Source organism: Pangasianodon hypophthalmus, chromosome 18 (genome assembly GCF_027358585.1).
Source record: "Pangasianodon hypophthalmus isolate fPanHyp1 chromosome 18, fPanHyp1.pri, whole genome shotgun sequence".
Classification (NCBI taxonomy): domain Eukaryota; kingdom Metazoa; phylum Chordata; class Actinopteri; order Siluriformes; family Pangasiidae; genus Pangasianodon; species Pangasianodon hypophthalmus.
In genome coordinates, this window is record NC_069727.1 from 999,483 (window position 1) to 1,021,287 (window position 21,805).

The following is a 21,805-nucleotide window of genomic DNA, read 5'->3' on the forward strand; positions in this document are numbered from 1 at the left end:
CAGATCTGCGAGCCTTAATGACAATTATGCTAATTGTTTTATTAATTTGAGGCGCAGATGTTTCCGTGTGGACTCAAGATTTCAGATGAAGTGTTCATTCATCACATCAGATCAGAGATGAGATGAGTTTAGTCATAGTGGATTGGGACACAACCGATTAGCATGATCTGTCAAATTAGCGTTAGCTTTTTTAATTTAAATACACCTAATGGTGCTGTTATTGTGTTTTTCAGTGGTTTACCAGATGCTAATTCCTTATCTACAGTAAATTATTGCAGGAAACTATTAATAAACATCAAAACGCAGTACAAACACTGCTAAAAACACCAATCGGCTCCGGTTTACATCGAATCATCCTTTTCTTTATGTCTTAATTTATAAAATGTAATAATTTTATTATTCAAATACTTCACTAAGCATCATGTGACAATAATTAGTAAAGATGTATTTACTCGATTTTGGAATCGGGAGCAGGTTACACATTAACTATAGGTCTGGTAAGCTCCGCCTCCTCTTTACTGTCATTGGTTGCCTTGATAAACCAATCACACTCATTTCTGCACTGATTGGTTGGCACCAACCTAAATATTAGCAATGAACTGCAATGAATTTGTATGTCCATACATGTGTGTGTGTGTGTGAGTGTGTGAGTGTGTGTGTGTGTGTGTGTGTGTGTGTGTGTGTGGAGATTGACAGAGAGCCTGCTGTTGTAACCTCCCTCAGAAGATGCAGGGGGCTGTGATGATTCACCCAGTAACAAACACACACACACACACACACACACACACACACACACACATACATACACACCGTGTCCTTGAGCATGACTCCTGACTGTAAATTAGCAGTAGGAGAAAATCAGGGAATCACACACACACACACACTCATGCTCTCTCTCTCTCTCTCTCTCTGTATGTTATAGAATATTTCTTAAATATTAAAACATTAAATATCACAATAGACCATAGAGAAGGAAAGAAGAAGTAGAAAGATGGAATGTAATGAATAAATATATAGTGTAAAAAAGAAGGGAAGAAAGAGTGTATAGAATATGTAGAAAGAAAAAATGGAAAGAAAGAAAGAATGTAAAAAGTAAGGAATGTAGAACGATAAATTGCAAAATCTTAATAAATAATTAGGAAATAATGTATAAATAAAATGAATGTAAAAGGAAAATAATGGAAAGAAAGAAAGAAAGTCACCAATGAGTAATAATGAAAAAGACTTTCTGTTAGAGAAATTTCTCCACACATCTCACGGTTAAAACGCTAATCCAATACCATAAAGCAAGAAACAGAAGGGTTCGTGACAGAGCGCGTGACCACGAACTCCGAGACTCTGAGAGCTACGTGCGACGTCTCAGAGTTCGTGGTCACGCACTCTGTCACGAACCCTTCTGTTTCTTTCTTTCTTTCTTTCTTATGGCTCATTCCAGACAGAGATCACACTTTTTCAGGAGACACAACCAAACACCAGCAATCACCCATGAACCGTAAATCATCAGCGAGCTACTGAAGGATACACTCCCCTGATTGGGCGCACTCTGTTGCTATGGAAACGCCTGAAATGATCAACTCCTCTCTTTAGATGTCCTTTAGAAGTTCGTCTGTGAGAACCTGAACCTGTCCACAAAACTTCTTCGCATGTGAGGAGTCTGGTTTTCATCTATTCTTATAATAGTGTATTGAAATTGTCTTCAGCTCTATTTAAAGACCTGCACGTGTCCCACGGTGTACTTCCAGCAACGTTCACGTGTCCCACAGTATACTTCCAGCAACGTTCACGTGTCCACAGTGAACTTTCAGCAACATTCACGTGTCCCACAGTATACTTCCAGCAACGTTCACGTGTCCACAGTATACTTCCAGCAACGTTCACGTGTCCCACAGTGTACTTTCAGCAACTTTCACGTGTCCCACAGTGTACTTCCAGCAACTTTCACGTGTCCCACAGTGTACTTTCAGCAACTTTCACGTGTCCACAGTGTACTTTCAGCAACTTTCACGTGTCCCACAGTGTACTTCCAGCAACTTTCATGTGTCCACAGTGTACTTCCAGCAACTTTCACGTGCCACAGTGTACTTCCAGCAACTTTCACGTGTCCACAGTGTACTTTCAGCAACTTTCACGTGTCCACAGTGTACTTCCAGCAACTTTCATGTGTCCACAGTGTACTTTCAGCAACTTTCACGTGTCCCACAGTGTACTTTCAGCAACTTTCACGTGTCCACAGTGTACTTTCAGCAACTTTCACGTGTCCACAGTGTACTTCCAGCAACTTTCATGTGTCCACAGTGTACTTTCAGCAACTTTCACGTGTCCCACAGTGTACTTTCAGCAACTTTCACGTGTCCACAGTGTACTTTCAGCAACTTTCACGTGTCCACAGTGTACTTTCAGCAACTTTCACGTGTCCACAGTGTACTTTCAGCAACTTTCACGTGTCCACAGTGTACTTTCAGCAACTTTCATGTGTCCACAGTGTACTTTCAGCAACTTTCACGTGTCCCACAGTGTACTTTCAGCAACTTTCACGTGTCCCACAGTGTACTTCCAGCAACTTTCACGTGTCCCACAGTGTACTTCCAGCAACTTTCACGTGTCCCACAGTGTACTTTCAGCAACTTTCACGTGTCCACAGTGTACTTCCAGCAACTTTCACGTGACCACAGTGTACTTTCAGCAACTTTCACGTGTCCACAGTGTACTTTCAGCAACTTTCACGTGACCACAGTGTACTTTCAGCAACTTTCACGTGTCCACAGTGTACTTCCAGCAACTTTCACGTGTCCACAGTGAACTTCCAGCAACTTTCACGTGTCCACAGTGTACTTCCAGCAACTTTCATGTGTCCACAGTGTACTTCCAGCAACTTTCACGTGACCACAGTGTACTTCCAGCAACTTTCATGTGTCCCACAGTGTACTTCCAGCAACTTTCACGTGTCCCACAGTGTACTTCCAGCAACTTCAACATGTCCACAGTGTACTTTCAACAACTTTCACGTGTCCCACAGTGTACTTCCAGCAACTTTCACGTGTCCACAGTGTACTTTCAGCAACATTCACGTGTCCACAGTGTACTTTCAACAACTTTCATGTGTCCCACAGTGTACTTCCAGCAACTTTCACGTGTCCCACAGTGTACTTTCAGCAACATTCACGTGTCCCACAGTGTACTTTCAGCAACTTTCATGTGTCCCACGGTGTACTTTCAGCAACTTTCACGTGTCCACAGTGTACTTTCAACAACTTTCACGTGTCCACAGTGTACTTTCAACAACTTTCACGTGTCCCACAGTGTACTTCCAGCAACTTTCACGTGTCCCACAGTGTACTTCCAGCAACTTCAACATGTCCACAGTGTACTTTCAGCAACTTTCACGTGTCCACAGTGTACTTTCAGCAACTTTCACGTGTCCACAGTGTACTTCCAGCAACTTTCACGTGTCCCACGGTGTACTTCCAGCAACTTTCACGTGTCCACAGTGTACACTCATCTTCTGCGTGGCCTGGTTTCTCATCAGACACTCGCTGTTCTGCTGGTAGTTTTACTGAAACATGTTCTCTTTTGAGAACTGAAATAATCATTTAATTAAAAAATGTCCCAGTTTAGATAGATAGATAGATAGATAGATAGATGGATAGATAGATGGATAGATAGATAGATAGATAGATAGATAGATGGATAGATAGATAGATAGTGTTATTAATCCCAGAGGGAAAATCACAGATTAAAGCAGCAATCTGAATGTGTGCTAGCATGTGAGTAAGTGTGTATAAACTACAGTATAGTGTAGGATATAAAGCGAGCACAGCCTTATACACACGTCTTCATGGCTGTAACTGTGACGTGTGGAGGAGTATTAGTAAAAACACACACATGGTCAGAAAGCAAAACGTTTCAGCTTCTTCTTTCTGTTGACTATTTTGATACATTTCCGTCTGTCGCTTCCGCTATTACTGTCAAATGAACCACTTCTCAGCTCCTCCACATGGAAAATACAGAGAATAGAAAGTGATAAGGAGAGACGTGACACCGTGTGATGCATGACTGCTTCGTTTTTTAAACCAGTGATGTGCTTCTTCAAGCGAAAGTGCTTCCTTTCACTCTGCGAGTCCGACATTTCTCTGAAACATTTTCTTTTATTTTTTATTGAGGAAAAATATTTACCAAAATGTCTCCAAAATACTCTTCTAAAGTGTATGGCTGTGTCATCGTCAGCATTTCAACTCGCGATCTCTCGATGATGTCACAGCCGTGCGTGGCTGGAAGCCAGGAGAGCAAAACTCTCTGGGTGGGAGGGGCATACTCTCTCTCCCCTGTCAATCACAGGGGCTCCAGCCAATCGTAGGGATCTGTGAGCTCAGGTATGTAGAAGAGGGCGGATAGCGCATTCCTCTGAGTGTGTTACGCTGTTATGCTGTGTTAAGCTGTTACGCTTGTTACGCTGTTACGCTGTTACGTTGTGTTATGCTGTGTTACACTGTGTTACGCTGTTACACTGTGTTACGCTGTTATGCTGTGTTATGCTGTTACACTGTTACAGTGTTATGCTGTAACGCTGTGTTACGCTGTTACGTTGTGTTACGTTGTGTTACGCTGTAACGCTGTGTTACGCTGTTACGCTGTGTTTCACTGTGTTACGCTGTGTTACACTGTGTTACGCTGTTACGTTGTGTTATGCTGTGTTACTCTGTAACGCTGTGTTACGCTGTGTTACGCTGTGTTACGTTGTGTTACGCTGTAACGCTGTGTTACGCTGTGTTACACTGTGTTACGCTGTTACGTTGTGTTATGCTGTGTTACTCTGTAACGCTGTTACGCTGTGTTACGCTGTGTTACGCTGTAACGCTGTGTTACACTGTAACGCTGTGTTACGCTGTGTTACGTTGTGTTACGCTGTGTTACGCTGTGTTACGCTGTGTTACACTGTGTTACGCTGTGTTACGCTGTGTTACGCTGCATGAGCAGCAAGGAATCAGTAGTGATGTTTACATGCAGTCTACCACAGGGACTTTTAATAATGGTAACATTAGCAGATAAAAGTGTTAAATATCTGTTACACCAATGGATCATGTGTGTATTTTAAGTTATTTTCAACAAGCCGACTTCCTGAATCTCAGCTGTAAACCTCTTCTTCTAGCTGAATGGTTAATAATCACACTTTAATGAGGTTTCTCTGAGGTGGAAATAATTTCAAACTTGTTTTAAACACAAGCAGCGTGATTAAAAAGCTGAGCTCACTGATCACACTCATGCACTTCCACAGCGTGTCTCAAAAGTCTGCAAACACAGAGGAAATGAACGCTTTTTAGCGAAAGCTCTTCTAAAAGTTTTCATACTTAGTTTCTATTAAATATTTTTACAGATAGCTTTTAAGAATGCCTTTGAAATAGGTACTGAAGCTGTCGCAAGGTTGCCATGGACTTTAACAGGAAACATGGCGAGCACATCACACACAACACTCTCTGCCAGACTTATTAACTAATACATAAAGACTGGAAGTGTTGAGGACCGACCGAGAAGTGAACGTCCACAAACATCCACTGACGAAGACACGACCCACGTGGTGCTGGTGTACACAGTCCCCCGTGTGTGCAGACGTCTGGGACACGCTGTAGTTGTTATGGTAAAGCTAAACTCCAATCCAGCCAGAAACTGGACTGCATCCGAACTGAACAGAAGTTAAAAGTCTCTCTCTCTCCCTGTCTCTCCCTGTGTCTCTCTCTCTGTCTCTCCCTGTTTCTCTCTCTCTATCTCTCCCTGTTTCTCTCTCTCTCCCTGTCTCTCCCTGTGTCTCTCTCTCTGTCTCTCCCTGTTTCTCTCTCTCTATCTCTCCCTGTTTCTCTCTCTCTGTCTCTCCCTGTTTCTCTCTCTCTGTCTCTCTCTCTCTCCATCTCTCTCTCTGTCTCTCTCTCTCTCTCTCTCGTTTTTTAATGCAGAGTGCTGAGTGATCACTTGACTTAATGTGAGATGGCGGTGAGCAGCTCCATCTTTTGTGTTTCCTCTCCTTTTATAAATGAAGTGGCTGAATTGATTGAGAGATCTGATCTCGTCCAGGTTTCTGGCGCTTGTCACTGATCTTTGATCTCGATTTATTCACCAAATGTAAAAGTTTTAAAAAACTAAACACAGCAGTGAAGAGGATGTTGTCCAGCAGAGAAAGCCATAAAATTTCCCTCTAATGTGATCAGTAAAAAAAGAATTATAATAATAATAAAAATATTAACTTACATATGGCAGAAATAAACAGGAATAATAATCATAATGAAATGTTTTTGTTAATTGATCAAAATTAGCACTTATGACACACAACTGCCAGAAAATGTCAGAGTCCTGTGTGTGTGTGTGTGTGTGTGTTTGATGTGATGCTTCACATGCTGTGCCATTTTCTCCACCTTCCTCTTCAGGGTAAAAAGTAAAAGTCACCGTTTGCATTATTTATCGCATCACGTCGCAGGTCAGAGGTACGCTCTAGAATATTTCTTCCCCGTCAACTTTAGCGTGATCATGAGCGAGGTGAGAGTACGGGTGACTGGGGCGGTTACCGCTGTCTACACTCTGAACAAGGGTTCTCTGGTTTGTCACCTCTGAGGAGCACTTTAGAGTTTCCTTTTTAGATAATGTTCTAAGCAGAACCCCTGCAGGAAGCTAAGAACCTGTTTTTTTTCTAAGTATATCTAGTATATATATATATATATATATCAGGTTGCCTGGGGAACCCTTAATGGTTCTATGTAGAACCTTACAATAGGGTGTTTCCCTATTACTGTACCAGTGACACCCCTCCCCCCCTTTAGAAAATGAACAATCCTTAATCTAAAGAACCCTTTAGGAACCCTTTCCTAACTACAGCAAACACCCTGAAGGCTTTCCCTTTTAGAAAAGGTTCCAAGTAGAACCCTAGGAACGCTAAGAACCCAAAGATCTCGAGAAACTACGCTGGGCCAGCCAGACTCACCCAAACTGGACAGGTCCCACCTGGTCTTTTTCCTGTCTTCAGCTTGCCAGTTTGGGTGAGTGTGTGTCCATGATAGCCTCGGATTCCTGTTCTTGGCTGATAGGAGAGGAACCTGATGTGATCTTCTGCTGTTGTAGCTCATACACCTCAAGATTTGATGTGTTGTGCATTCTGAGATGCTTTTCTGCTCATCATGGTTGTAAAGAGTGATTATATGAGTTACTACATCCTTCCTGGCTGCTTGAACCAATCTGGCCATTTTCCTCTGAAGTTTCTCATCAGCAAGGTGTTTCCGCCTACAGAACTGTCGCTCACTTAGTGTTTTTTGTTTTTCGCAACATTCTGTGTAAACTCTAGAGACTGTCGTGTGTGAAAATCCCAGGAGATCAGCAGTTTCTGAAAAACTCACACCAGCCCATCTGGTACCAACATCCATGCCACAGTTAAAGTCACAGCGATCAGACTTTTTCTTCATTCTGATGTTTGATGTGAGCATTAACTGGAGCTCTTGATCTGTATCTGCAGGATTTTATGCATTGTGCTGCTGCCACATGATTGGCTGATTAGATAACTGCATGAATGTGCGGGTGTACAGGTGTTCCTAATAAAGTGGACGGTGAGTGTATATGCTCCTTTTGCATTTGCATGACTCTTTATCTGAGGAAGGAATTGTTTTCTAAAATAATCAAAGCAACATGGATGCCTTCATCCATAAACACCTCCAAATCCCACCTCACCTGCTGCTAATTTACCGTAAAATGATGTCCAATCCACAGCTGAGGTGAAGAAACAGGTGAGAGAAGTATTTATTAAGCATTAAATTCAAAATCACAGCAATTTAATGGCATCTGTCACCTTTAGCCTCTGCGATTTGAATGCTTGGTGCATAAAAAATTCATGCTGCCTTGCTAATGGGGAACACTGCAGATTTGTAGCAACCTTGCTAACAATGTAATAGACTCAAGGTGGCTTTTATCATTTCCTGAAGCTTAAGGAACCTCAATAAGCAGCCTAGCTAGCAGCCAGGACTCTATTAACAACATCACAGTGTCGAAAAAGTCATAAAAGGAGTGCTATGACACCATTTTAATATCCGGAATGATGCTGTTCTATTGTGTCTCGCTTCCTCTCATTGTGGATTAGACGAATGGAAATACCATGAAAATGGAGTTTCAGATTGAAATGGCTTCTGAGTGACGGCAAAATAATGGGGTGATTTTGTGACTCTAGAAAATGAAAGACAAAGCTGAGGAGCATGGTGGAAACATGAGCATGGTGGAACAACTCGCAATGAAGAACCAGTTCGTAGCTCTGTGTGCTAGCATTTATAAATGTCTCCCAAAATGGCCAGCCTTCTAGTAAAAAGACTAACTGTATATGAAATGTAGTGTTTATTATTCCCTTTATGATCCATCTGGACAAATGATCTCTCCTTTTACAACAAGAACTCTCAAAAAAAACCCACCAGCAATTCCAAACTTTGTGTTAGTGTAGTACTTGCGTGTGTCTTTTGATTATTGTTTAGAGCCAAATTCGAATGTTGATGTTTGATTGAGTTTGTTGGATTTTGTGAATCCAGTGGAGTGATTGTTAGTGTTTGATGAAGGAGGTTGGTGTTTGGTTACATTTGATGGAGAATGCTGGTGTTTCTTGGAGGATGTTTGTATGGAGAATGTTAGTGTTTGTCAGAATTCTATAGGGAGCGTTGGTGTTTGATTAAGTTGGATAAAGATTGTTGACATTGACTAGGGAATATAGGTGTTTCTTGGTGGATGTTGGTCTTGAAATGGTGGTGTTTGATGGAGAATGTTGGCTTTTAATGGTGAATGTTAGTGTTTGGTAATGAATGCTGGTGTTTGTTGGTGCTTGATGGAGAATTTATTAAGCAAAATAACATGTTGGTGTTTGATGTGTAGTATTATGATAAGTTTAATAGAGAATGTTGAATTTGAAGAAGGTGTTGGTGTTGACTAGAGGAATAGTGATGTTTTGGTGGATGCTGGTGTTGGAATTTGATTTAGCATTTTGATGTTTGATTGAGAATGTTGTTATTGGAGAAGTCTTTGGTGGATGTTGGTTTAATGTTGGTGTTTACTTGTGATGGGTTAAGGGTGCTGGTGTTTGAATTAAGAAGGTTGGTGGTTATTGTTTTTGATAAGAGAGTGTTGGTGTTTGTGAATATTGATGTTTGTTGGTGGTGGATAAAGTATACTTGTTTCTAGGTGGATGTTTTTGGTGGATGTTGGTTTAATGTTGGTGTTTACTGGTGATGAAGGGTGCTGGTGTTTGAATTAAGAAGGTTGGTGGTTATTGTTTTTGATAAGAGATGTTGGTGTTTGATTATGAATGTTGATGTTGGTGTTTCTTATTGGATGTTGGGGTTGAATGTTGATGGAGTATGATTGTGTTTCTTGGAGAATTTAGGTTATTGATTGAGAAATGATTGGGTAATGTTGGTGTTTATTGGTGTTTAATGGAGAATGTTGGTGTTTGCTGGTTTTCCATAGAGGATGCTGGTGTTTCTTGGTTGGTTTTGGTCTTGGAGAAAGGTGGAATTTGATAGGGAATGTTGGGGTTTCATGGATGATGTTGATTTTGATGGTGGATGTTTGTGTTTTCTGGATAATGTTGGTTTTTATTGGTGTTTAATAGAGGGTGTTGGTGTTGGAGAATTGGTTTTGAGTAGAGAATACTGGTGTTTCTTGGTGGATTTATTGGATAAAGTTGAAATGGTGTTTGTTGTGTTTGATGCTGAAAGTTGGTGTTTGTTGGAGGTTTGTTAATTAATTTGTTTTTCTTGATATATTTATAGCCTTTTCTTACCCCATGGATGATTAATACACTCCTCTTCCATTACTCTTCCTTCATGTGTCATTTAGAATCTAATTTCAGACATGCCATAGCATCAAATGCTCTCAGATGTTAGAAGACATTTAAATGTGCCACGTATCATGAAGTTCTGCTAATAGGCAATTTTGATCCAATTATAGACTTATCTCTGCCGTAATGAGAAATCAAACAGGGTCACCTGAAGAGCGTTTTAATGGGTACTAGCACTCACGCTTTAGCAGTTTGGCTCCATCTATGGTGAAATGAGAGTTGCAAACACAGAGAGTGGTACAATCTTTAGGATCTCTGATTGATTCCTTTCTTGTGAACAGTGACCTTTGTATCCTGAATGTATAACCGTATCTCCAAGGTCACTTTCAGCTACAACAAAAGATCTTTACATTGAATAACATGAAGCTGAGTTTGCTAGCAGAGTCTATATATATAAATTAATTTTATGTGTTGCAGTTTAAATATAATATGCTTGACAACGTCACAGTTTGATAAAAATGAAGCGAAGTGTGGAAACAGGATATAAAAAGGTTGTGCTAATGCATGACAAAGCCTGGGGGATTAGTGTGCTTTATTCGGATTTATTTTAACGAGCTGTCATGTTTGTTCCTGGAGCACTCGGATTGTATTGTATTGTAAAACGAGACACTTTTGCTCTCACACACATCCTTATTTTGTTCCCTAAGTAGTGCACTGATGTAGGGAAGAGGGAATCATTTTAGAGGCATTTGGAAGACATGTTGAATGTTTCCGTCTTTCTAAACCACACGCAAAAAAATGATACCTTAGCAAGTGACAATATCTTGAATGGGGTCAAATGTATAGAATATTTCTTATTATGATATTACTATAAATCAAATATAATATTATTCAGCCTGTTTTATGCTTTTACACATTTAAACTTTAAAATCTTCTTATTTTATTGGCAGATAATTTTGTTTCGTTCTAGAACTAAATGCTGCAAATGAGAAAATATTTATCTGCCCGCAGAACATGACTATTTCAAGCTTGGAATGAATAAAAATGTTTAGAAATAAGTTTAATAATCATATATTTGGTCTATTGCAGTTAAGAGTTAAGGGATTTGACCTCATGACCTTCAAATCAGTAGAGCAATGTCATTCCTCATCAAACACTAACATTCTCCTTTAAATTCTAACATTAACATTTAAATACCATAAAACACCAACATTCTCCACCAAACATCAACATTCTCCATCAAACACCAACATTCTCCATCAAACACCAACATGCACCACCAAACATCAACATTCTCCATCAAACACCAACATGCACCACCAAACATCAACATTCTCCATCAAACACCAACATTTTTCATTATACACCAACATTCACCATCAAACACCAACATTCTCCACCAAACACCAACATTCTCCATCAAACACCAACATTCTCCACCAAACACCAACATTCACCATCACACACCAACATTCTCCACCAAACACCAACATTCTCCATCACACACCAACATTCTCCATCAAACACCAACATTCTCCATCAAACACCAACATTCTCCACCAAACACCAATATTCTTCATTACACACCAACATTCTCCACCAAACACCAACATTCACCATTAAACACCAACAAACTAACCTATAAATGAAGCACATTATTGGAGCTCAGGTTCTGAATGGATTTTAGCAGCAGCAGTGTTAATTCAGTTCTGTAGCTGGTTAAATTTGTCACTGTCGCAGTAAATTCATTTCAGAGTGAAGTCATGATATGTGAAGTGCCTCTTCATCTCGGCTATTCACTCTTACACCCTTATACGGCTTTTATGAATGTTAATAATACATAATCCCTTCTTACAAACAGCGCTTTTAGTGAACTGCTCGTTTAAAGCAAAGTGGGCTGTACATCTACTGAAAACCTCAGTGGGAAATGAAATATCAGAACAATATCACACTACAGTCACAAAGCCAGAGAGATATCTGAGACTGAGTCAGGTGGGGCATTGTTGAATTTAAGTAAAATGATTTATCAGCTTAATTAAATGACATATACAGTATATTGTAGATATACAGTAGAGTATATGGTATACACTATATACATATAGAGCATAAACATACGGTACACATATAGAGCATAAACATACGGTACACATATAGAGCATAAACATATGGTATACATCTAGAGCATAAACATACGGTACACATATAGAGCATAAACATACGGTACACATCTAGAGCATAAACATACGGTACACATCTAGAGCATAAACATACGGTACACATCTAGAGCATAAACATATGGTACACATATAGAGCATAAACATACAGAGTACATATAGAGCATAAACATACGGTACACATCTAGAACATAAACATACAGTGTACATATAGAGCATAAACATATGGTATAGATCTAGAGCATAAACATACGGTGTACATATAGAGAATAAACATACGGTGTACATATAGAGCATAAACATATGGTATAGATCTAGAGCATAAACATATAGAGCATAAACATACAGTATACATATAGAGCATAAACATATGGTTTACATATAGAGCATAAACTTACGGGACTCATATAGAGCATAAACATATAGAGCATAAACTTACAGGACTCATATAGAGCATAAACATATAGAGCATAAACTTACAGGACTCATATAGAGCATAAACATATAGAGCATAAACTTACAGGACTCATATAGAGCATAAACATATAGAGCATAAACTTACAGGACTCATATAGAGCATAAACATATAGAGCATAAACTTACAGAACTCATATAGAGCATAAACATATAGAGCATAAACTTACAGGACTCATATAGAGCTTAAACATATAGAGCATAAACTTACAGGACTCATATAGAGCATAAACATATAGAGCATAAACTTACAGAACTCATATAGAGGATAAACATATAGAGCATAAACTTACAGGACTCATATAGAGCTTAAACATATAGAGCATAAACTTACAGGACTCATATAGAGCATAAACATATAGAGCATAAACTTACAGGACTCATATAGAGCTTAAACATATAGAGCATAAACTTACAGGACTCATATAGAGCTTAAACATACGGTATAGAGAATAAACATATAGGCTAAATGTACTTGTTCCCTATCAAGAGAATGAATGCAGTTAATGTGTGTGTGTGTGTGTGTGTGTGTGTGTGTGTGTGTGTGTGTGCGTTTAGCATAATTTTTGTCATACAGTCTTCATTGTGGTGTTAGATTATGTTTCTATAATAACGTCCTACGTGTGAAATTCTCTCAACTTTCCTCAGCGGAAGTTGCAGCTGCAGTAATTGTAGCTCAGGCGCATTGGAAATAATAGATAATTTCATCTTGTGTGTGTGTGTATGTGTGTGTGTGTGTGTGTGTGTGTGTGTGTGTTCTGTCAAAGCCCATTATCCTCACTTTGCGCTAAAAAGTGGTCTTGTTCAGCAGACGAATAGCAAACAGAGAGGCATTAGACGAGCTAATACGCTGCGATGTTTCCAGCACAGGAGCTCAATCTGCCTCGGCTAATAGAACCTGATGAAATTCAATGTACTGACCACAGATACTACCTACACACACACACACACACACACACACACACACGCACGCACACACACAGATGAAGACAATTCTCTCCGTACACACTGGCCTGACACTTGTGTTGATATTTACATTTATCTGTCTGTATATCTGTCTTTCTGTGTATCTGTCTGTCTAAATATCTGTCTCTCTGTGTATCTGTCTGTCTAAATATCTGTCTCTCTGTGTATCTGTCTGTCTAAATATCTGTCTCTCTGTGTATCTGTCTGTCTGTATATCTGTCTCTCTGTGTATCTGTCTGTCTCTCTGTGTATCTGTCTGTCTCTCTGTGTATCTGTCTGTCTGTATATCTGTCTTTCTGTGTATCTGTCTGTCTAAATATCTGTCTCTCTGTGTATCTGTCTGTCTAAATATCTGTCTCTCTGTGTATCTGTCTGTCTAAATATCTGTCTTTCTGTGTATCTGTCTGTCTAAATATCTGTCTTTCTGTGTATCTGTCTGTCTGTATATCTGTCTCTCTGTGTATCTGTCTGTCTCTCTGTGTATCTGTCTGTCTCTCTGTGTATCTGTCTGTCTGTATATCTGTCTCTCTGTGTATCTGTCTGTCTAAATATCTGTCTCTCTGTGTATCTGTCTGTCTAAATATCTGTCTTTCTGTGTATCTGTCTGTCTGTATATCTGTCTCTCTGTGTATCTGTCTGTCTAAATATCTGTCTCTCTGTGTATCTGTCTGTCTAAATATCTGTCTCTCTGTGTATCTGTCTGTCTCTCTGTGTATCTGTCTGTCTAAATATCTGTCTCTCTGTGTATCTGTCTGTCTGTATATCTGTCTCTCTGTGTATCTGTCTGTCTCTCTGTGTATCTGTCTGTCTAAATATCTGTCTCTCTGTGTATCTGTCTGTCTGTATATCTGTCTCTCTGTGTATCTGTCTGTCTCTCTGTGTATCTGTCTGTCTCTCTGTGTATCTGTCTCTCTGTGTATCTGTCTGTCTCTCTGTGTATCTGTCTGTCTCTCTGTGTGTCTGTCTCTCTGTGTATCTGTCTGTCTCTCTGTGTATCTGTCTGTCTCTCTGTGTGTCTGTCTCTCTGTGTATCTGTCTCTCTGTGTATCTGTCTGTCTCTCTGTGTATCTGTCTCTCTGTGTATCTGTCTGTCTCTCTATGTATCTGTCTGTCTCTCTATGTATCTGTCTCTCTGTGTATCTGTCTGTCTCTCTGTGTGTCTGTCTCTCTGTGTATCTGTCTGTCTCTCTGTGTGTCTGTCTCTCTGTGTATCTGTCTGTCTCTCTGTGTATCTGTCTGTCTCTCTGTGTGTCTGTCTGTCTGTGTATCTGTCTCTCTGTGTGTCTGTCTGTCTGTGTATCTGTCTCTCTGTGTATCTGTCTGTCTCTCTGTGTATCTGTCTGTCTCTCTGTGTGTCTGTCTGTCTGTCTGTCTGTGTATCTGTCTCTCTGTGTATCTGTCTGTCTCTCTGTGTATCTGTCTCTCTGTGTATCTGTCTGTCTCTCTGTGTGTCTGTCTCTCTGTGTATCTGTCTGTCTCTCTGTGTATCTGTCTCTCTGTGTATCTGTCTGTCTCTCTGTGTGTCTGTCTGTCTGTGTATCTGTCTCTCTGCGTATCTGTCTGTCTCTCTGTGTATCTGTCTCTCTGTGTATCTGTCTGTCTCTCTGTGTGTCTGTCTCTCTGTGTATCTGTCTGTCTCTCTGTGTGTCTGTCTGTCTGTGTATCTGTCTCTCTGTGTATCTGTCTGTCTCTCTGTGTATCTGTCTCTCTGTGTATCTGTCTGTCTCTCTGTGTGTCTGTCTCTCTGTGTATCTGTCTCTCTGTGTATCTGTCTGTCTCTCTGTGTGTCTGTCTCTCTGTGTATCTGTCTCTCTGTGTATCTGTCTGTCTCTCTGTGTATCTGTCTCTCTGTGTATCTGTCTGTCTCTCTATGTATCTGTCTGTCTCTCTGTGTGTCTGTCTCTCTGTGTATCTGTCTCTCTGTGTATCTGTCTGTCTCTCTATGTATCTGTCTCTCTGTGTATCTGTCTGTCTCTCTGTGTATCTGTCTGTCTCTCTGTGTGTCTGTCTCTCTGTGTATCTGTCTGTCTCTCTGTGTGTCTGTCTCTCTGTGTATCTGTCTGTCTCTCTGTGTATCTGTCTGTCTCTCTGTGTGTCTGTCTCTCTGTGTATCTGTCTCTCTGTGTATCTGTCTGTCCACACAGATGAAGGTTTATTGGATACTTTTTAAAAACAGGATGTTCCAGTGGTATTACTGGTAAATCTTTCGAGATGAACTTGGCCAGTGGAACACAGCATGACTGTGTAGTGAACATTGTTTAACAGAGACTGAGGTGAAAGCCAGAGCCACAATAAACACAATAACCACAATAACCTGAATAAAGAGCGGCAGACCTGTGCAGCTCTCCTGGCAGAAGTCGAGAGCTCCTCCAGCTCGCCGTGTCGAGTGTGTGCTTATTTAAAAAGGAGCGTTTATTTACCGAGAAGCAGCAGGGCAAACATCACAATAATCACAATCCGTCAGGCTGTGGTGCCGCTCAGATCCCTTTCACCCTGCCTGCTTTGTTTGAGGATTGCGTGCAGTTCGGCCTCAGAAAACGGACAAGTGGGGAAGAGCGATGAAATTGCAAAAAATGCAAAAAGCCTCCACGTGTGCGTCTGAATGATTTCTCCAAACACTGCACTCCTGAAAAACTGATGAAACACAATGCAACGACGTGGGGAGACCAAACAGAGAGACCTCGAGTCAACACCTGCTGCTTTACACACTCACCGAAATCCTGTTTATGCATGAAGTCAAATCTTCACTTCTGCAAGCACTGTGCTAAGCGCTAACATTTTTATTTATTTTATTTATTTAGCAATAAAACCCAAAAAGATGTCTGAACATTTCTTTTGATGCTTATGGACAAAATAATCAGCAACCGGCTGCTCCTTGGTCTGTGTACGCTGCATTTATTATTTATCCCTTTAAAAAAATGAACAGCTTCACACTATGATTCTCCACAAAACTCCATAAAACTCAAGAATCGTCCTTTAAAACTCCAACATTCCTCATCAAACTCCAGCTTTCTAAACCAAATACCATCACATTCCCCAACAAACACTGTTAGACTTTCAAACACCAGTGTTTTCCCTCAGAAGCCACTACATCTGCCATCAGACACCAACTATTTCTAATCAACACCACCAACAAACACAGATATTCATCCAAAACACCCGGCAAACACCAGAAATCTCCTCTAAAATGGGAAATTCATTTATTTCAGTACAAACACACTCAATCTGACAAACGTTGACTGTTGAGAAGGTGCCATTTAGCTAGTTAGCTAACATCGCGGTTAGCTACCGACCCAGCTATCCATGTTAATTAAAATGTTAGCTAACATCTGAAATCATAACAAAGCTTTTAATAACTAAAAAAAATCGTAAAAATCTTAAATTGCAGCATTGGCTGATTTTTATTTATTTATTTATTTATTTATTTATTTATTTTTGTCATGTTGTCCTCCTTTACAGGCAAACTCGTACTATTTTTAAAAACACCTAGTGCTGCATATTAGCAGTACATCAGGTATATCAGTGCTAACCCTGATCTTTAAAAAAAATGTAGTGTTTTAGAGCTTTCTGCACAAATCTCTTGGCACTGTGTATAAAAACACACTGTTTTGTAGATATTTTTAGATGAATTTAATTTAGATGAACCTTCTTTTTACTACTAGCTGCCCAGTGATCACTGATACACAGCCGACTCGCTTAACATCATCCATTAATTTTAGTCCCAAATGATGAAAAATATTTATTATATCATTAATATTCACTTTCAAACATGTCATTTGCATCTAATTTTTTTTTTCCATTTCAAAATGAAAATTGAATGAAGGTAGCTTACATGGACGCTCCATTAGGGACCAAATTTCCAAAGTCTGTCAAGTTAAAACACATATTCAGATTTACATTTTTTATTTCTTTACATAATTATTTTTTGTAAATAAACATGACATAATGAACACTCTAATATAATACAAGCCCCCTGAAATTCTTAATAAAATAGATTTTGAATATTTTAGCAATAATCACATTTGTGTAAATGGACAGTTGTTGGTATATAAGGAATGCTAGCAGATGTTTGTTCGGTGTTTTTGGTGTTAATTCTGAAGGCAGTAGAAAACACTTTAATCCTGGACCTCTTTGAAACATTCCCATTTCCAAAATTAGAGTCACCCCGGAACTCCGACATCATTTCCTGTGTGTGAGACAGCCATACTTCATGGTTAAACACAGATATGAAGAAAACCCTGATGAAGTTAAACAAACACTGTAAAGATGTCAGTCAGTGAAACCTGATTACTAAATACTACTTAAAATACTACTAATGTAACATAGTGGGGTTTAGTGAAGGAATATTTATGGAAAGAGTTCATTTACTGCCATCTGAAGATAACACCATGAACACAACTCCATCAAATATTCACCACAAAACACCATGAACTCCATGGTTCTCCATTAAACACCAACAAACTGCAACAATCTCTGCTAAAAGCCTCCAGATTTCCAGCACTCGTGTAGAGTGTTGCTGTTTAATGGAGAATTCTGCTGCTTGGTGTCATGTTTGATGGAAAGCGTTGGTGTTTTATGCTGGATAAAGGATGTGTTTCATCAGAAGGTGAGTTTTTGCTGTGAATGTTGTATTAATGGAGGTGTTTTGTGGAGAATGATGGTGCATGACGGTGTTTGGTTGGTGTTTTATGAGGGAAGGTGGTGTTCTACTGGAGTACTAAAGTTGACATTTGATGGGCTTTTGTGGAAAACCTTTGTGTTTGAAGGTAATGCTGGAATTTGTTGGTGTTTTATGAGGGAAGGTTGGAGTTTGATGGTGTTTTTTTGTGACTGTTGGTGTTTGATGTAGTTTGATTTCTGAATACTGGGGTTGTAATGGAGAAATTTAAGGGTTGAAGCTGTTTGATGGAAAATACTGATGCGTGAATTTTAATGCTGGTGTTTGTTGTTTAATGTTGTTGAAGTATTATTTTGGTGTTTTAATAGAGCCTTCTGGTGTTTTATGGTGTTTTGGATCAATTTCAGTGTTTGCTGAAGGTAATGATGGTGTTTGTGGGAGTTTGATGGAGAAGGTTGGGGTATGATGGTATTTTTGATGAATGTTAGTCTTTTATGGTGAAGGTTGAAGTTTGATGGTGTTTTTGATTGATGTTTGTGTTGAACAGAGAAGGTTGGAGTATGATGGTGTTTAGTGTTTGAATCTAATGCGTTGGAATTTGGTGGTAAATGCTGGTGTGAGGTTCGGTGGTGTTTTATGGACAGTGTAAGTGTTTTAAGGTGTGTGATATTAAATACTGGTATTTGATAGAGAATTCTGAAGAAGTTTGGAGTTTGATGGAGCATTATGAAAGATCATTGATGAAGTTAGTGGTTGATGGTGCAGGTTGGAGTTTGGTAGTGTTCTTTTGGTAAATGTTGGTGTTTGATGAAGAAGGTTGGAGTTTCATGATGTTTGGTGTTTGAATCTAGAAGGTTGGGGTTTGATGTTGGTGTTTTTGGTGCTCTTTAGTTTTTTTGATGGTGTTTCTTGGAAAGAGTTGGTGTTTGATGAAGGATGTTGGTGTTTCAATGGAAATAGTTGAGGGTTGGTCTTGGTGAATACTGTTTGGTGTTTGATGAAAAATGAGGGTGTTTGTGGTGTTTTATGGAGAAGGTCAGTGTTTTGCACTGTCTGATGTTTAATATTGGTATTTGATAGAGAATCTAAAGAAGGTTGGTGTTTGATGGAGAATGTTAGTGTTTGATGGAGACATTCGAGTCCTTTGAGAGTTCTCAGTCTGATGAATACAATCCGAATCAGTGCTTATATATAAACTGGAACATTGTCAGGGTTATTACTGGACTGCTGGGGTTATAAATAACCTCAGCTGTACAGACAGTGAAGAGGGCACTCGATATCAAATCTGTGTGTGTGTGTGTGTGTGTGTGTGTGTGTAATGAGACAGACTGGAGGTTAGCGGGACGTTTGGCAGAGGGACACGGACACACGGCCATACTGTAGGGAGCTCTGAAGGGAGGAAGCTCTGACCTTTTCTTGCTCACATTGTGGCATGAGGGCAAGATGGAGAGATCCAGAGCTTCACGATGGGTTCTTCGGGTCTGTTACACAAGCGAGACACTTATTGAAGCTGACAGGTCGAGCTAGCATGTCATAGCAATTACCCACAATACCATCACACACTGTTCTTTTGTTCTCTGTTTACTGTTTGTCATCTAAAATCTATTGTAGTGGAATAATAGCTGCAAATTTCACATTAGTGGAATCATTTCTGTCTTTATTAACTGCATTTGAAATAAGTGCTAATTTGTGCTTAGTCACACCTTCCATAGCAAGATGCCAACCATTTTTCTTATATCTACAATTTAAATATTTGATATAGTTGTGATACGGTGTTAGTGTCTATTTAAGCAAGTAATAAATATACAGAATTATATATACTTATTACATCCTATAGTATTATTATGTGTTTTGTGAGATTAGATTAAGCGGTGTTTAAAATTTTAGGGAACCCATAACCGGATCAATCCGGGGATAAACCTGTGTATGTTCTAGTTAGCATATATGCTAGTTAACATGCGTGGTTCAGATTATGTGTGTAGGATGAAGAACTGTTCACACGACTGAACCCAAGTTTCAAAACACTTCCCATCAAACACACCAACATTCTCCATCAAACACCTCAACATTCACCAACAACCACATCAACATTCTCCATCAAACACCTCAACATTCTCCATCAAACACACCAACATTCACCATCAAACACCTCAACATTCTCCATCAAACACCTCAACATTCTCCATCAAACACACCAACATTCTCCATCAAACACACCAACATTCTCCATCAAACACACCAACAGTCTCCATCAAACACACCAACAGTCTCCATCAAACACACCAACAGTCTCCATCAAACACCAACATTCACCATCAACCACATCAACAGTCTCCATCAAACACACCAACATTCTCCATCAAACACACCAACATTCTCCATCAAACACACCAACATTCTCCATCAAACACCTCAACATTCTCCATCAAACACACCAACATTCTCCATCAAACACCAACATTCACTATCAACCACATCAACATTCTCCATCACACACCGGCATTCACCATCACACACCATACACCAGACTTCCCAGACCATATACAGACATTCTTTTGTAAACATCCTTGATCAAGCACTAATACTCACCATCATTCCTCATTAAATACCAACATTCACCATCCATCCTCCCATCAAACATCAGAATTCACCTTCAAGCACCATCATCTGCAAACAATCCTCATCAAACACCAGCATTTTCCATAAAACACCAATATTTAATATCATACACCACAGACATCATCATTCTCTATCTAGTAACATGAAACATTTCCATTAAATATCATCAAACACCAAAATCCACAAACACCCTTCATCCATCACCATCATTCTCTCCTCAAACACCAACAAATACCAGTATTTACCATCAAATATCAACTTTTACTAACGTACATCATATAAGAACACACCAACATTCTCCAGCAATCTCAAACACCAGAGCTAGCATTTATCGTCTAATTCATCACTACATCACTACATCACTCTCACCCGTGCACGGTTTGAGGAACTCAGGTTAAATAGCAGATGAACAGTTGGGTTTATTTTGCTGCATTACTACATGGCTGAGACACTCCTCGTTTCACGCTGTAAACTTTCAGGCTTTTAGAAGTCGTCATTACACATGTAACTGGTGCAGAGTTATTTATATTTTTGCAGTGTCTTCTCTCCTCATCTGCCTCTCTGTGTGGAGGCTTCGCTGTTTTTCTGGGTCAGAGAGAGAGAGGGAGAAAGAGACACAGAGACAGAGAGAGGGAGAGAGGGAGAGAGAGAGAGACAGAGAGTCAGAGAGGGAGACAGGGAGAGAGACCGAGAGAGAAAGAGAGAGAGTCAGAGATGGAGAGGGAAATGGAGAGGGGGGGAGAGAGAGAGAGAGAGAGAGAGAGAGAGGGGGAGAATAATGGTGGGATGGCATGTTTTCATCCAGATTGCATGTTTCAAAACTAAAAAAAAAAAATTAACATGCTGAATGCATCATCTATCTATCTGTCTATTGCTCCACCAGCTAGTTAGCCATTCATTCATCTGTCTATCCTTTTATTTATTTATTTATCTATCTATCAATTTGCCTGTGCAACATGAAAGAGCGATACAGGGGGTCGAGGGAATAGAGAGCATGTGAAGTGGAAGAGCATGTTCAGAGCTACAAAGCTCGTGGGCTTTTTATTTTTACTTTCCTGTCACTCAGTGGCTAATAATTGGGTTTGAATAACACACACACACACACACACACACACACACACACGATGCAGTAGTGAGTGTACCTGTCACTGAGAGCTTTAATTGGAGCTT

General features: G+C 39.7%; 1 protein-coding gene across 4 annotated transcripts in view; it reads left to right on the forward strand.

Annotated features, from left to right (window-relative positions):
* syt1a (synaptotagmin Ia) overlaps positions 1-21,805 on the forward strand; it is a 232,393-nt gene that overhangs the window by 11,700 nt on the left and 198,888 nt on the right. The window contains exon 1 of one of the 4 annotated variants that reach the window (XM_053241615.1): positions 16,880-18,004. The exons of the other annotated variants lie outside the window; for them this stretch is intronic. The gene's annotated coding sequence lies outside the window, so the exon portion shown is untranslated. Of the gene's footprint in view, positions 1-16,879; positions 18,005-21,805 lie in introns of those variants that run through there. 4 annotated transcript variants of the gene reach the window in all.